The sequence below is a fragment of the Idiotropiscis lumnitzeri genome, chromosome 5 (genome assembly GCF_059441095.1).
Source record: "Idiotropiscis lumnitzeri isolate Australia: NSW breed Sydney's pygmy pipehorse chromosome 5, RoL_Ilum_1.0, whole genome shotgun sequence".
Lineage (NCBI taxonomy): Eukaryota > Metazoa > Chordata > Actinopteri > Syngnathiformes > Syngnathidae > Idiotropiscis > Idiotropiscis lumnitzeri.
Genome location: NC_142395.1, coordinates 4886460 through 4902210, shown reverse-complemented (window position 1 = coordinate 4902210; position 15751 = coordinate 4886460). Strand labels below are relative to the sequence as shown.

At 40.5% G+C, this 15751-nt stretch overlaps 1 long non-coding RNA gene and 4 other non-coding genes across 5 annotated transcripts; all 5 read right to left on the bottom strand.

The window, feature by feature from the left end:
• Window positions 1-8295: 8295 nt before the first annotated feature.
• On the bottom strand, window positions 8296-9205 carry LOC148336171 (uncharacterized). The gene is made up of 4 exons (XR_015843273.1): window positions 8747-9205; window positions 8608-8656; window positions 8466-8531; window positions 8296-8379 (listed from the first exon to the last, which is right to left on the bottom strand). It is a non-coding gene; the product is annotated as an uncharacterized LOC148336171 (long non-coding RNA).
• A 2266-nt stretch (window positions 9206-11471) lies between these two features.
• Window positions 11472-11590, bottom strand: LOC148336170 (5S ribosomal RNA). Its single transcript, XR_015843592.1, has one exon. It is a non-coding gene; the product is annotated as a 5S ribosomal RNA (ribosomal RNA).
• Window positions 11591-12599: 1009 nt separating this feature from the next.
• LOC148336169 (5S ribosomal RNA) lies at window positions 12600-12718 on the bottom strand. The gene has a single exon (XR_015843591.1). It is a non-coding gene; the product is annotated as a 5S ribosomal RNA (ribosomal RNA).
• A 1009-nt stretch (window positions 12719-13727) lies between these two features.
• LOC148336168 (5S ribosomal RNA) lies at window positions 13728-13846 on the bottom strand. The gene has a single exon (XR_015843590.1). It is a non-coding gene; the product is annotated as a 5S ribosomal RNA (ribosomal RNA).
• Window positions 13847-14855: 1009 nt separating this feature from the next.
• Window positions 14856-14974, bottom strand: LOC148336167 (5S ribosomal RNA). The gene has a single exon (XR_015843589.1). It is a non-coding gene; the product is annotated as a 5S ribosomal RNA (ribosomal RNA).
• Between the last annotated feature and the right edge of the window lie 777 nt (window positions 14975-15751).

Here is a 15751-nt window from a genome sequence, read left to right as displayed (position 1 = left end):
CTTTTGGATTTCCTCCTGAATTTCAATATTATCCGCAAAACATTAACTCTTTTTTGAAAAAACATTCCGATCGTATTTTGTATCATAACAGACGTCTACAACACGAGCTATCAATCACCTGTGGTCAACATTGCGTCTATTATTTAACACATAGAGGCTGTGGTTTGAGTTATCAGGATGTGTTAACATGCTATAAGGATGATGTGTTAAAGAATGATGCCATGGTAACTAGTTTTGTAAAGCATTATCAAACCTGTGCGGAAAAGACATGTACCGGTCAAGCGGCATGTTCTTTTAAAAAATTTCAAACCTGTCATTGTCTGTAATCATTTAAAATGTATTTTATTGAATAAAAACACATGTATAAACATACAAAGGTTTTAGATTTTTCATTAAAACTTATGAAGAGGAATACCCCACCCACTTTACAGGGGCGGGTCTTTTTCTATTAGTTTTTTTCTTCTTCCTAATGGATGTCCTCTTGTTTGTGTCATCATCAGAGCTTAACGAACCTCGGAGTTTCAACCGTCTGAATTCGTCACGGGCGTGAGGGTTGACGATGGTGGTCTCCGGAATATTGAGTTCGTGTAGAGTGTGAAGAAACTCCTTCCAGCCTCTAGGGGTTCGAGTCGCGATGTTTTTACTCGTCAAAGTAATCTGCCTGAGTAAATCGGTCATGTGAGATCCTTTTATAGGCTTATCTTGAAACATGAATTCATGACGAGGGGTCCAGCTTCTATCAGCATCCTTAAGTTTTCTCAAAACATAGTCTGCGTTTTTCCGATAACGCGTTGGAATGTTATGCAGAATATCGAACCAGGGTTCGATTTCATTCCCCACCATTTTGTCTTGTACCTCAACATTCGAAATCTTTGAAGGGTTCAAAACCTCAGGGGTTAGAGACACGGTCAGAGGTCGTTCTTCCTTTTCACCTTGTTTGAGAAGGCTTAAATAACGATGAAGTAAAGACTGATACCTTGTTATTTTTTCATGAGGGGACAAGGATAGATCTTCCAAAACTGCCTTCATCTTCACATCCATGTCCTGTTCGGCAGTTTGTCTGATGGTAGGTTCGGGTTTTTTCAGACGTTCCAGTTGTTGTGGTGTGAGAAGAAACATTTTCTGGGCTGTTTTCAAACTCATGATGGCTAGTTTTTGTTGATTAACCCACCCAAAAGATTACCTAGGAAGGGTACAACTGTTCCCAACAGAGGAAGAATAAATCCACCCCTTTGAGTCAAAAAGGCGCGTTTTTTCTTAAGACTTGTTTTTTTACGTGCCAATAGTCTAATAATTTTCTTTTGTTTTTTTAATTTCTTAAACTGTGAAGGTGAAAGCGGTATATGACCCTTTAATAGATTGAAAGCAATTTCACAGAGGACCTTGATCAAAGAAGGTGGACCTCTGGTTAGTATGTCTTTACGTCTCTTAGCCGTGGCTTGAAACAGGTTCCTGAGTTGCGGAGCGTTTGTTTTTAAAAGCTTGGACATGTCAATTTTTGGAAATGTAGACGGTAGGCCACTGATCAGGAAGTACACCCGTTCTCAAACGGTATTGTTCTGGACATGTGGGTGTTAAATCCACCAATAAATACCCATGAGCGTCTTTGGTGGCATCTTCAAAACTTTCTAAAAAATAATTTTTCTTCGTAGGGAATATCTGATTAGCCAAAATACTGGTTTGTAATTTATCCCGAGGATTTTTGAACAAGACCATGTAATTACTATTTAGACTAATAGTACGACTGTATTTACCTTGGTGGAATACATTCTGAGTTAACAATATGACGCTCATATTTCTATGATGCCTATATTGGGTAAAGATTTTCACCACTTCAGGATGGTCCGATGCTTGGAAGATCAGATCATCAAGGATGATTAGATGAGTCTGGTGTAACGGGAACAAGGCTTCGTCATCAAAAGATTCTGGGAGACCTTTTAGGAATTTTATGTTTTTAATCAACTTTTGTAATTGGTTGTACAAGGGTTGATATGAGGTATAAATCCATACAATATTGTCAGGTACATTTCTCATAACATGTTGACAGTCTTCCAAAACACGTTTCACAAAATATGTTTTCCCACAACCGCTAGGCCCTGAGATCAAACATGAAAAAGGCACTTGGAGACGCGGATCGAATTCGACCTGTGATAATTCCATTTTCCCCTTAATAACCAAAAGGCACACTACGTCCGTCCGGCAAAAGTCTTCGTTTGTCGTAGACCACCCTAAACTTTTTGACGAATGAAGTATTTCTGACGCGAAACCCTTTTTTATCACGGACGATGCTGTGTTGTGGTGTCTTAAGCGAGTGCGTGTCGGGTTCGTTGCCATGCGTCGTGCTGGATATGTATCCCTCCACTAAGTCTTTGACACTGTCAAAGTTGATGTTTAGACCGCTTTCGTGCGTCTGTGTGATACCTTTAACCTTCATCACCGTTTTTTTAGTATCTCGAGTTTGATAGGCATAGCTTTTAGGACCGGCCGAAACAAATTCCTGAATGCTGTCACCGTCCAATTCATCAGTCAGATCACCGAGATACTGGCCTAGTTTTAGAGCCGTTTCCCCATCCCTGACCACGTAGATGAGGCTGTCTGTGTCAGTGTATAGAACCCTGTCTTGTAACTGCTCCAAAAATCTGTACATGAACAATCTTGCATGGGCTGTTGTAAAGCAAGCCACAAAGATGTTTGAGGTGTCGGAGGGTCGTGAAAGAATGTTCTTTTTGTCGCTGTATTGAATCATCGCGGTGTCTGATTTGATGAAACCGAAGTAATCGATGTCATACAAACCCGAAAACATGATTTTAAAAAATTCTTCGGGTTTGTTGGTCAGTTTTGTTTGTTTTAAATTATCTCTCTGACCATATTTTCCCCAGAGAGAATTTAGACAAAGTTTAGAAACCTGTCTCTTACCAGGATTCACTTTGATGCGTTCAGGATCCAGCCGGATACCTTGATGTGTCATGTAATCATTGATGTATTTGTCCCTCCCCACCTGATCGGTGACATTGGATGGATAGCCAGAGGCTTCCTGCTTCCCCTTGAGGAAGGTGTTCATGTAAGCTTTAAAGATGTTATTGCTCACTGAGTCGAAATGCCACACCTCCACAATTTCAACCAATCTGTAACCAAGGTCAAGAGCCTTGTTAAACTCAATAGTGACCCAAACACCGAGCAGAGCCCTGCTCTCGTCATCGTGGTGACACGATGAGGTTTGGTTGTTGATTTCGGCACATGTTCTACAGAGAGGGAACGTCAGTTTACCTTTAGCTGTTTTGTAAGGTAACAAAGGCAACAAGAGACCGCGTGGTGGGTAGACTTTGGCTTTGATCAGCCCGAAATATTTACGTGGGTCGGCAAAGTCTTTGCGGATAACGATCGGATGACCGAGAGGATAGGCGCAGTTGCTGTTGACATAAGGATACAGAGAGGTGACATCGACATAGAACACTTGCTCATTCAGAGAGGCCGTGTATCGCAATGTGAATACGCTGGTTCTGCCCCCGAAAAGAGCCTGACGTGGTGCTAGGGGTTCAGGATGTTGATAAGTAAGCAGGAACTCTTTCACACCCTGATGAGTTTTCTTCATGTTCAACCACACGTGTTCTTTCATTACCGTGAGACGCACACACGGATCCGATTTCAAGGTCGAGAGTTTCTTCTGGCTAATATCAAACAATTCTTGAAAGGTTTGATTTGTCAGAGGGAAACGTTCAGTTGGTGTATAACAATCGGGACAACCGTGGTAGAAACAACCTAGATATTCAAAAACATGTTTTACACCATCAATTTCAACATAGCCATCCACGACGTAGCGACCGAGTTGTTTTTCACCCCCGTTCAAAGCGTGTTGTATAGGCAATTTTTGACTGTGTATGATCCACTCCAAATACTGGATGGAAGCATGTGAGAAGGCTTTATATTGTCTCGCGTAATTATCGGATGATGTTATAGCCAATGTCTGAGGTTGGAGAAAATTGGTACGGAAAACGCCCATGCATGCTGATGCTATGGTGACATAATTGAATGGATCGACGCCTGTCTCGTTTAGAAACTCGTTTCTAAATTTTGTACAACCCTCGGTTAGAATGTCAACATCGTTTTTGCAGTACATCAGCGCCTCCTTCCTGAAATCAAAGGTTCCCCGACATTCTCTTTCATACCATTCAAGGAATTTGGTACGGTTGGCTGTTGTCATGCGTTCTAACCCATATTCACATGGTTGAGGATAGGAACCCACGTAGTTGAGATTTTCCAATGAGCTGAATTTGTGAGGGAAATACCCTTTACATTGATCTTCAAAACCTAGAGTTTTAGGCATTGCGCTCAGAGGCATGGGTAAAAATGATAGCGAGTCGATGAATCTGAGACAGTTTGACTCAAGCTTGAGACATAAGATTTTACTACCAGTCAAGATAACCTTAGGAACGAGACCCATGTCAATCATCGCTGATACAATGAGCTGGGAATCAAATGAACGAGCATTGTGGGCTATAAGAGTGGTGCCTTTGTAACGAGGTTTTCTGAAATGCTCAATGAGCTTTACGGCGCAATCAGGTCCTACCCATTGATGTTCTTCCCCTTGGAGTGATTTTGTGCAGACCATAAAGGGTTTGTGCACCTTTTCCTGATCCTCATATGTTTCAAAGTCATAGAAGACGATTTTTTCACGGGGTTCTTGTTTTGGGAGAGGTTGGATATAACACTGATGTTGTTCCCTAGTTATATCAGTATCTTTCAGCGGCATTTTACATGAGACACATTTTTTAACTAAACAGTTATGTTTTGCCTCTTGTGTATTATTGGTCTTGTAATAGTTAAGGCCGCAATCTGGACATTTTTTGTATCTATCGCAAAAGCTGCCAACTTTTCCACCGGTTATTTGATGCTTGGCATAGCAGACAGCGTTTCGACATGATTTATTACAGCCCTTGCAAAGGATGGGTTTCAGAGGCCGAGTTTTACAGGTCGGGTCTATGCAAACATGACAATGTCCGGGGCATTGATGTAGATTCTTATTATTGTAACCCTTGTAACAATAACAACAGAAATAACTACATCCCATCAAACCAACTGGACTTTTCACGCCGTAAAAGTGTTGATTTTGTAAAAACATCACCAAGGGATCTGCGGTTTTGGGGTATTCTGTCTCGAAATGAATCAATGGTCCAAACTCTCCTTCTTTTCTATATAGAACCACAATCTTACGACCCAAAAGCGTCTCGAATTTATTGATATCATTAAATCCAACAGGGGTCGTCTCATCCATCCCAACAGCTCTTTGATACTCGAGTGCTTGTCGATAGATCTCTTGCTCCGTCAATGAGTTATCCATTAAAAGCGCTAACGATGTAGCAAAGCATAGTTGTGTATCACCCGGATTGTTCGGCACCAGTAAATGCTTTCTTTTTTTAACAAGTATTTCATGATCCAAAAGACTGCCTATTCGACGTTTTTGACCCATACCTCCGCGAATATCACTTACAATTTGGATGACAAACTCTAGTTGTCTATCAAACAGGACTTGTGCGTTAGACTGTACGAGTCGATCGAGCAGATTTTGAACAGCGTTTTCACATACGTCGGGGTCGTCTGACATGCGAACCGTCTCATGTATATTTACATTTTCCCCCACCACTTCCAATTGAACCATATCCCCAGGCAATACGTTCGATAATGCATGATCCATCTGTTCATTTATCGAGCCCATGATAGCGGTGTAAAATGTTGGAAAATCAGTGTTATCAACGGGTTCTGGTATGTTTAACGGGATCCTGAGTTCTGTATTATTGAAACGATCTCGTATGATTACCCGATGTCCACCTCTCTGTTCAACTGAATCCTCTAACGATTGGTTGTTTAAATGGTCACCTGAAGTTTGAGTTTGACCGTTTGATGTGGCTGGTGCGTTTGTGAATTCAGCAATCTGCATGGGTTCATGTTCATTTGGATCGGCCGGTGCTTTTGTGATTTCATCTGATGTGGATAGGGCGTTTGTGATTTCATTTGGATCGGCCGGTGCTTTTGTGATTTCATCTGATGTGGATAGGGCGTTTGTGATTTCATCTGACGACGCAGGTGCATTTGTGACATCCTCAGGCTGCGAGTTGTCCTCATCTGGCGTGGCAGGTGCGTTTGTGAAATCAACATCATCAGTTGTCATTGGTTCGTGTTCATTTGATGTGTTCTGCGCGCTTGGTAAATCAAGAACTGAGTTTAATAATGTTAGTTCGATAGGTGGCGTTTGTGCGCGATCGTTTGGGCGTATATGACCATCTGATGTCTGTGTTCCCCCCTGCTGATTTAATGAGGGGACTGATAAATGAACATCCGCTGTTTGTCCATTATTGTTTGATGTGAGTAATGCTAGGTCTAGTGGTTGTGATTGCGTGTGTATCTGGTCCCTTTCTGATGTTTGTATTTGATCGTTTAACGCGAATATTGTTAGATCGAGCGGTTGTGATTGCGTGTGTATGCGATCATCTGTTGTTAAATCAAGCGGTTGTGATTGTGTGTGTATTTGACCGTTTAATGCTAGTATTGTTAGGTCTAGAGGTTGTGTTTGATCATTTGATGTGTGTCTTGTTAGATCGAGCAGTTGTGTATTATCGTTCGCCATATCGCTGTTTTGGGTCTGTTAGGTCTAAAGGATTATAAATCGCCGATTTGTCTTATCGCCGCGAATGGATCGTTAGGTATGCTTGTACTAGCGTCTGACACCATAAACAAAAGCAATGATTTCTGTAATCTAGTGGAAATGTATATGGTATACTACACAATAACAAACACACACGGATTATATATCAGAGAAATGTTACAAGAGATAAAAATGAAAATACTACATCACCATGGATTTGTGAGCTTCTCAGCCAGATCTACCAGTTTGTTGTAAGTACGTAGAACTTCTGTTAGAACCTCATGACGTTCTCTCTGAAGCCTGACTCGCTCATTACCTGGGATAGGACTTCTAGGTCTGATTGGTTGCTCATTTCGACGAGACGATGTGGTTGATCCTGGATTACCGATGGCACCTCCTTCCATGTGACGTGCCCTTGATGGGTTCCCGTTGGAGCCTCCTTCCATGCGACGGCCCTCTGATGGGTTCTCATTGACACCTCCTTCCAGGCGACGGCCCTCTGATGGGTTCTCATTGACACCTCCCTCCCTATAACGTGCTAGATATGACACACGAGAAATATGTAAGATCTTCAATCATCTCAAAACAGGAAAAAATATAAATAGAAAGTTAATAATAAATTAAAAAAATAAAAATTTTTACATGATTAAAAATTATTACGGTGGAAAAATAAAAAAATTTAAAAAGTTGAAAAATAATCAAAACTTTTAATTAAAAGACATACTAAATAAAAAAATTTAAAAAGTTGAAAAATAATCAAAACTTTTAATTAAAAGACATACTAAATTAGAAAATTTAAAAATATTTAAAAAATAAATACTTAATTAAAAGTAAATAAAAATTGTATTAATAGTTAACCGATTAATCAAATCAATAATAGAATTATTATCTCAAAAAACCGTTTATATAGCTACACATTATATAGCTACACTTCAAATAGGACAAGTATAATAACACATTCAAGATCCTTCGAAGAAGGCCGATCGGTAAACACAAGATGCTTCCATAAGCCCTTACAAGATGACCATCCGCTAACCATAGTCCACATATCGTTACACAATATATAGCTACATCTCAAAGACGATAACGCCTCGGAACACATAGCATCTGGTTAGCAACACATTGGAAGCTTAGCATACGGTAATAACTCGGAACACATGTCACCAACAACAGCTATCAAACATATCGTTACACAATATATAGCTACATCTCAAAGACGATAACGCCTCGGAACACATAGCATCTGGTTAGCAACACATTGGAAGCTTAGCATACGGCAATAACTCGGAACACATGTCACCAACAACAGCTATCAAACATATCGTTACACAATATATAGCTACATCTCAAAGACGATAACGCCTCGGAACACATAGCAAATGCCGACTACAGGTCATACACAGCAGCAACATGCAGCAGCAACATAGCATCTGGTTAGCAACACATTGGAAGCTTAGCATACGACAATAACTCGGAACACATGTCACCAACAACAGCTATCAAACATATCGTTACACAATATATAGCTACATCTCAAAGACGATAACGCCTCGGAACACATTCAAAACATCTCTGCCCTTGTTCACACACAACCGAACAGATATGTTATAAACATTAAGAATCTATTTATATATTATGAGACTTTAGAAACTTACAAAAAATGTTCGTGTCCCCCTCCGGCGTATTCGACGGGAAAGACGTATTCACCCGGAAGCGCACTGTTGTACTTCCGGATGTCGCTGGAACAGAGATAGAGAGAGAGAGAGAGAGAGTGTGTGGGATAGCGGTCTAGGGATATTTTAAATCTGTTTGCAACTATATTCACCTTGTTCTGGTGGTGTTTCAAGTTTCACAGTTACTTGCGTGAAAGCGGATTGGTGTGTCTGTGTGTCTGTCATAAAATAGATAAGACATCGAGTCAGTTTATAAGAACTTTTGAATCATAAATATAATAACATTAGACTTACAGGCTGATCTACGTTGATCATTCAGATGATCCTCTGTAAAACAGCATTTCTGAGTATATATATAAAGGTATGGTTTAAACAATATTGTTTAGCAAACAAGCATTGTTAAAAATAGATGAAATTATAAGTATTTACTTACGCTCCATTGTTAGGCACTCCTTCGTTTGTTCACGACGTCCTCAAAGATCAAAGTGTTATCCTTACGATCCAATGTTAAGCTTTTCCAGCGCTCGCTCTAGACGTCCTCATCAGAGTTTGAGAAAATTTCTGTCTCTGGTCAAACACAACCATCTATTTAACCCTCCAACCCGAAAAGAAACTCGTGAGCGAGTCGCTATCTTTTTGAAACACCTGAGGGATTAGTCTTTTTCGGTTCAGCGGGAAGTTGAACAAATAATCTCGTGATCTGATAAAACCTACTGGTTTATGCACAACTCCATACATTTCAGGAACTCCTTGAAAAGGAAATTTTTTTTTCAATTTAATATATAAACTTTTCACTAGGTACATAATTGTGATGTGCTGTGTTTCTTTGTGCCCTATTCAGTACTAAATTCCATTGCACTGTCTTATTTATTTATTTATCTAATTTATATATTTGTCTGTATTATTGTTGTATTGCACTGGAGAGGGGAGCCCCATAATCTCGTTGCACACTTGAGTACAATGACAATAAAGGGACTTCTATTTCTATTTCTATTTCTATAATTCCACACATTTCAGGACCTCCTTATTACAGATTATTTTTTGTCAATCCCTTGAAAAGGAAAACTTTTGTCCAATTTAATATATAAACGTTTCACTAGGTACATAATTCCATACAATTCATGACCTCCTTATTACAGATTATTTTTTGTCAATCCCTTGAAAAGGAAAACTTTTGTTCAATTTAATATATAAACGTTTCACTAGGTACATAATTCCATACATTTCAGGACCTCCTTATTACAGATTATTTTTTGTCAATCCCTTGAAAAGGAAAACTTTTGTTCAATTTAATATATAAACGTTTCACTAGGTACATAATTCCATACAATTCATGACCTCCTTATTACAGATTATTTTTTGTCAATCCCTTGAAAAGGAAAACTTTTGTTCAATTTAATATATAAACGTTTCACTAGGTAAGTACATGTTCCTGTTATATTACCTTTAAACATTAAACGTTTCATACTTTGATTATTCAGAGTGAAATCGAGGCTTCTGCTATATTACCCTTAAGGCACTAGATGGCAATATTGAGCTATGTTTTCAAACACCTTGAGAAGTAATGTCGTGAGCTACTCACTATCGTTTCAAACACCTTATGTTCGTAATCAGAACAAGTAAACATGACTCGGCAGATTTTACAAAAAGGTAAGAAGGAGGAGGGTGGTCGCCCGGATGCCCACGGCTGCCCATCGATCGACAGGATGTCGCCACTCACTATCTTTTGAAACACCTTGAGGCTGCTGCAGGCTTGGAGGGTGTCTATGCAAGACGCCGCGTCTTGCCCGGACAAACCCCCAAGCCTGCACAATACCATGTTTAAACTTATGTCGCTGGGAATATGTCCAGACATGTTTGCAAAAAGGGCAAATATCAACCGAATAAACATATTATTCAAAGGTAATAACAACGCCTGCTCTTCTCAACTCGTATTATTTCACTCGTTTAATTTAATTTTATACATCTACATTATTTAATTAGATATAGCTCATTTCATTGGATGCTTTATATACTTCAGATATTTAAATATGGATGACCTATATCCACCGAATAAACATCTTATTCAAAGGTAAAAACAACGCCTGCTCTTTTCAACTCATATTATTTCACTCGTTTAATTTAATTTTATTTATTTAAATAGAACATTGCATTGGATGCTTTATATACTTCAGATATTAAAATATGAATAACATAAGTACAGTTTGGGTTGGGGACGCACGCACGCAGGGAACACATTGTTTTTAACATAAGAAGCATACAGTTTGGGAGGGGGGGCCAAGCCCCCCTCCCAATCACACACACAACGTCATCACAACGAGACAAAAAGCGTAATTCTCTAGGCGGGGGCCCTTGGCCCACACACACACACACACATACAACGTCATCACAACGAGACAAAAAGCGTAATTCTGTAGGCGGGGCCCACTTCGACAAAAGCGTAATTCTGTAGGAGTGGTATTAAACCTTCAACGGGCAGGGAATATGTAAATATTTTGAAATAGGTGGCTGGAGATTGGATAGTTTTAACACAGGGGCGGGGATAGCGGCCATTTTGGACAAAAGCGTAATTCTGTAGGCGGGGACAACGAGACAAAAGCGTAATTCTGTAGGCGGGGCTATGACGTCATCAAAATTTAAAAAAGCGTAATTCTATTATCTCTTGGAAGAATAAAGTGGAACTAATAAAATAAGAACCAATGATATAACCAGTGAAGCTAAAAAAAATGAATGAAGCTTCTCCACACCTGCTAATTGCGACATTAACTATACTTCCCTTTATTGCATTCAGTAAACACCATTTTTTAAAATTGATTCATTAACTTTTTATTTAGTAAACACTCACTGCACCAACCCAACCGGACTGCATCGGGTCATATGTCTGCTACACCTGTAGACTCCGAGGGTACCCTTTTGGTCAATGTGTGGCTCCGGAGCCACAGTCAAGTCTCCAGACACGCATTTGCAAATTGCCACACGCATTTGCGAGTCGTCCACGGCGAGACTGTAGCAACACCCAAAGGCAGAGGACGCTGAATGTTGGCATTTTGTGCTCTCAGCCTGTCAGGCGAATATGTGGAAATTTATAAAAAAGCAGCTCGCATACTTGCTTACATTTGTCAAAGTTATTTTTATTTATTTATTTTTTGCGGTGCAAAAGCTTACAGCACCTGGTATTCCCAGGCGGTCTCCCATCCAAGTACTAACCAGGCCCGACCCTGCTTAGCTTCCGAGATCGGACGAGATCGGGCGTTCTCAGGGTAGTATGGCCGTAAGCGAGAATTCCCTCCAAAATTTTGCATTTTATACATGTGGTCTTTATTGTGGCAAATACTTCAATCCAAAAATACGTAACAAGAATCTGAAACTATAACCACAGTCACAAATGTGTCACAACAATCTACAATGCATGATTGAAGTCACAGATATATGACAAATATCAGCAAATGTGTACAATGATTTGTTGGCACATACACATGGTTAAATGCGGACAAAAATCCGTAGATGGGCGACCTGTAAAAACGGGACCTTTTGATTGGCTGTGTTCTTACAGGTGACGTTTGCTACAGTCCTGCCGCGGACGACTCGCAAATGCGTGTGCTGATTTGCAAATGCGTGTCAGGAGACGTGTGTGGCTCCGTAGCTACACATTCGGACCACATGGGGGCACTAATATTATACCAGCCCCGTACCACCAATATATACACCAATAACTTGGGGGGGCGTTCACTGCTATCCACCCATGGTCATGTACCATTTATTTGACATTATTTAAATTAAATTGGAATAAATGGAAGAATAAAGTGGAACTAATAAAATAAGAACCAATGATATAACCAGTGAAGCTAAAAAAAATGAATGAAGCTTCTCCACACCTGCTAATTGCGACATTAACTATACTTCCCTTTATTGCATTCAGTAAACACCATTTTTTAAAATTGATTCATTAACTTTTTATTTAGTAAACACTCACTGCACCAACCCAACCGGACTGCATCGGGTCATATGTCTGCTACACCTGTAGACTCCGAGGGTACCCTTTTGGTCAATGTGTGGCTCCGGAGCCACAGTCAAGTCTCCAGACACGCATTTGCAAATTGCCACACGCATTTGCGAGTCGTCCACGGCGAGACTGTAGCAACACCCAAAGGCAGAGGACGCTGAATGTTGGCATTTTGTGCTCTCAGCCTGTCAGGCGAATATGTGGAAATTTATAAAAAAGCAGCTCGCATACTTGCTTACATTTGTCAAAGTTATTTTTATTTATTTATTTTTTGCGGTGCAAAAGCTTACAGCACCTGGTATTCCCAGGCGGTCTCCCATCCAAGTACTAACCAGGCCCGACCCTGCTTAGCTTCCGAGATCGGACGAGATCGGGCGTTCTCAGGGTAGTATGGCCGTAAGCGAGAATTCCCCCCAAAATTTTGCATTTTATACATGTGGTCTTTATTGTGGCAAATACTTCAATCCAAAAATACGTAACTAGAATCTGAAACTATAACCACAGTCACAAATGTGTCACAACAATCTACAATGCATGATTGAAGTCACAGATATATGACAAATATCAGCAAATGTGTACAATGATTTGTTGGCACATACACATGGTTAAATGCGGACAAAAATCCGTAGATGGGCGACCTGTAAAAACGGGACCTTTTGATTGGCTGTGTTCTTACAGGTGACGTTTGCTACAGTCCTGCCGCGGACGACTCGCAAATGCGTGTGCTGATTTGCAAATGCGTGTCAGGAGACGTGTGTGGCTCCGTAGCTACACATTCGGACCACATGGGGGCACTAATATTATACCAGCCCCGTACCACCAATATATACACCAATAACTTGGGGGGGCGTTCACTGCTATCCACCCATGGTCATGTACCATTTATTTGACATTATTTAAATTAAATTGGAATAAATGGAAGAATAAAGTGGAACTAATAAAATAAGAACCAATGATATAACCAGTGAAGCTAAAAAAAATGAATGAAGCTTCTCCACACCTGCTAATTGCGACATTAACTATACTTCCCTTTATTGCATTCAGTAAACACCATTTTTTAAAATTGATTCATTAACTTTTTATTTAGTAAACACTCACTGCACCAACCCAACCGGACTGCATCGGGTCATATGTCTGCTACACCTGTAGACTCCGAGGGTACCCTTTTGGTCAATGTGTGGCTCCGGAGCCACAGTCAAGTCTCCAGACACGCATTTGCAAATTGCCACACGCATTTGCGAGTCGTCCACGGCGAGACTGTAGCAACACCCAAAGGCAGAGGACGCTGAATGTTGGCATTTTGTGCTCTCAGCCTGTCAGGCGAATATGTGGAAATTTATAAAAAAGCAGCTCGCATACTTGCTTACATTTGTCAAAGTTATTTTTATTTATTTATTTTTTGCGGTGCAAAAGCTTACAGCACCTGGTATTCCCAGGCGGTCTCCCATCCAAGTACTAACCAGGCCCGACCCTGCTTAGCTTCCGAGATCGGACGAGATCGGGCGTTCTCAGGGTAGTATGGCCGTAAGCGAGAATTCCCTCCAAAATTTTGCATTTTATACATGTGGTCTTTATTGTGGCAAATACTTCAATCCAAAAATACGTAACTAGAATCTGAAACTATAACCACAGTCACAAATGTGTCACAACAATCTACAATGCATGATTGAAGTCACAGATATATGACAAATATCAGCAAATGTGTACAATGATTTGTTGGCACATACACATGGTTAAATGCGGACAAAAATCCGTAGATGGGCGACCTGTAAAAACGGGACCTTTTGATTGGCTGTGTTCTTACAGGTGACGTTTGCTACAGTCCTGCCGCGGACGACTCGCAAATGCGTGTGCTGATTTGCAAATGCGTGTCAGGAGACGTGTGTGGCTCCGTAGCTACACATTCGGACCACATGGGGGCACTAATATTATACCAGCCCCGTACCACCAATATATACACCAATAACTTGGGGGGGCGTTCACTGCTATCCACCCATGGTCATGTACCATTTATTTGACATTATTTAAATTAAATTGGAATAAATGGAAGAATAAAGTGGAACTAATAAAATAAGAACCAATGATATAACCAGTGAAGCTAAAAAAAATGAATGAAGCTTCTCCACACCTGCTAATTGCGACATTAACTATACTTCCCTTTATTGCATTCAGTAAACACCATTTTTTAAAATTGATTCATTAACTTTTTATTTAGTAAACACTCACTGCACCAACCCAACCGGACTGCATCGGGTCATATGTCTGCTACACCTGTAGACTCCGAGGGTACCCTTTTGGTCAATGTGTGGCTCCGGAGCCACAGTCAAGTCTCCAGACACGCATTTGCAAATTGCCACACGCATTTGCGAGTCGTCCACGGCGAGACTGTAGCAACACCCAAAGGCAGAGGACGCTGAATGTTGGCATTTTGTGCTCTCAGCCTGTCAGGCGAATATGTGGAAATTTATAAAAAAGCAGCTCGCATACTTGCTTACATTTGTCAAAGTTATTTTTATTTATTTATTTTTTGCGGTGCAAAAGCTTACAGCACCTGGTATTCCCAGGCGGTCTCCCATCCAAGTACTAACCAGGCCCGACCCTGCTTAGCTTCCGAGATCGGACGAGATCGGGCGTTCTCAGGGTAGTATGGCCGTAAGCGAGAATTCCCTCCAAAATTTTGCATTTTATACATGTGGTCTTTATTGTGGCAAATACTTCAATCCAAAAATACGTAACTAGAATCTGAAACTATAACCACAGTCACAAATGTGTCACAACAATCTACAATGCATGATTGAAGTCACAGATATATGACAAATATCAGCAAATGTGTACAATGATTTGTTGGCACATACACATGGTTAAATGCGGACAAAAATCCGTAGATGGGCGACCTGTAAAAACGGGACCTTTTGATTGGCTGTGTTCTTACAGGTGACGTTTGCTACAGTCCTGCCGCGGACGACTCGCAAATGCGTGTGCTGATTTGCAAATGCGTGTCAGGAGACGTGTGTGGCTCCGTAGCTACACATTCGGACCACATGGGGGCACTAATATTATACCAGCCCCGTACCACCAATATATACACCAATAACTTGGGGGGGCGTTCACTGCTATCCACCCATGGTCATGTACCATTTATTTGACATTATTTAAATTAAATTGGAATAAATGGAAGAATAAAGTGGAACTAATAAAATAAGAACCAATGATATAACCAGTGAAGCTAAAAAAAATGAATGAAGCTTCTCCACACCTGCTAATTGCCACATTAACTATACTTCCCTTTATTGCATTCAGTAAACACCATTTTTTAAAATTGATTCATTAACTTTTTATTTAGTAAACACTCACTGCACCAACCCAACCGGACTGCATCGGGTCATATGTCTGCTACACCTGTAGACTCCGAGGGTACCCTTTTGGTCAATGTGT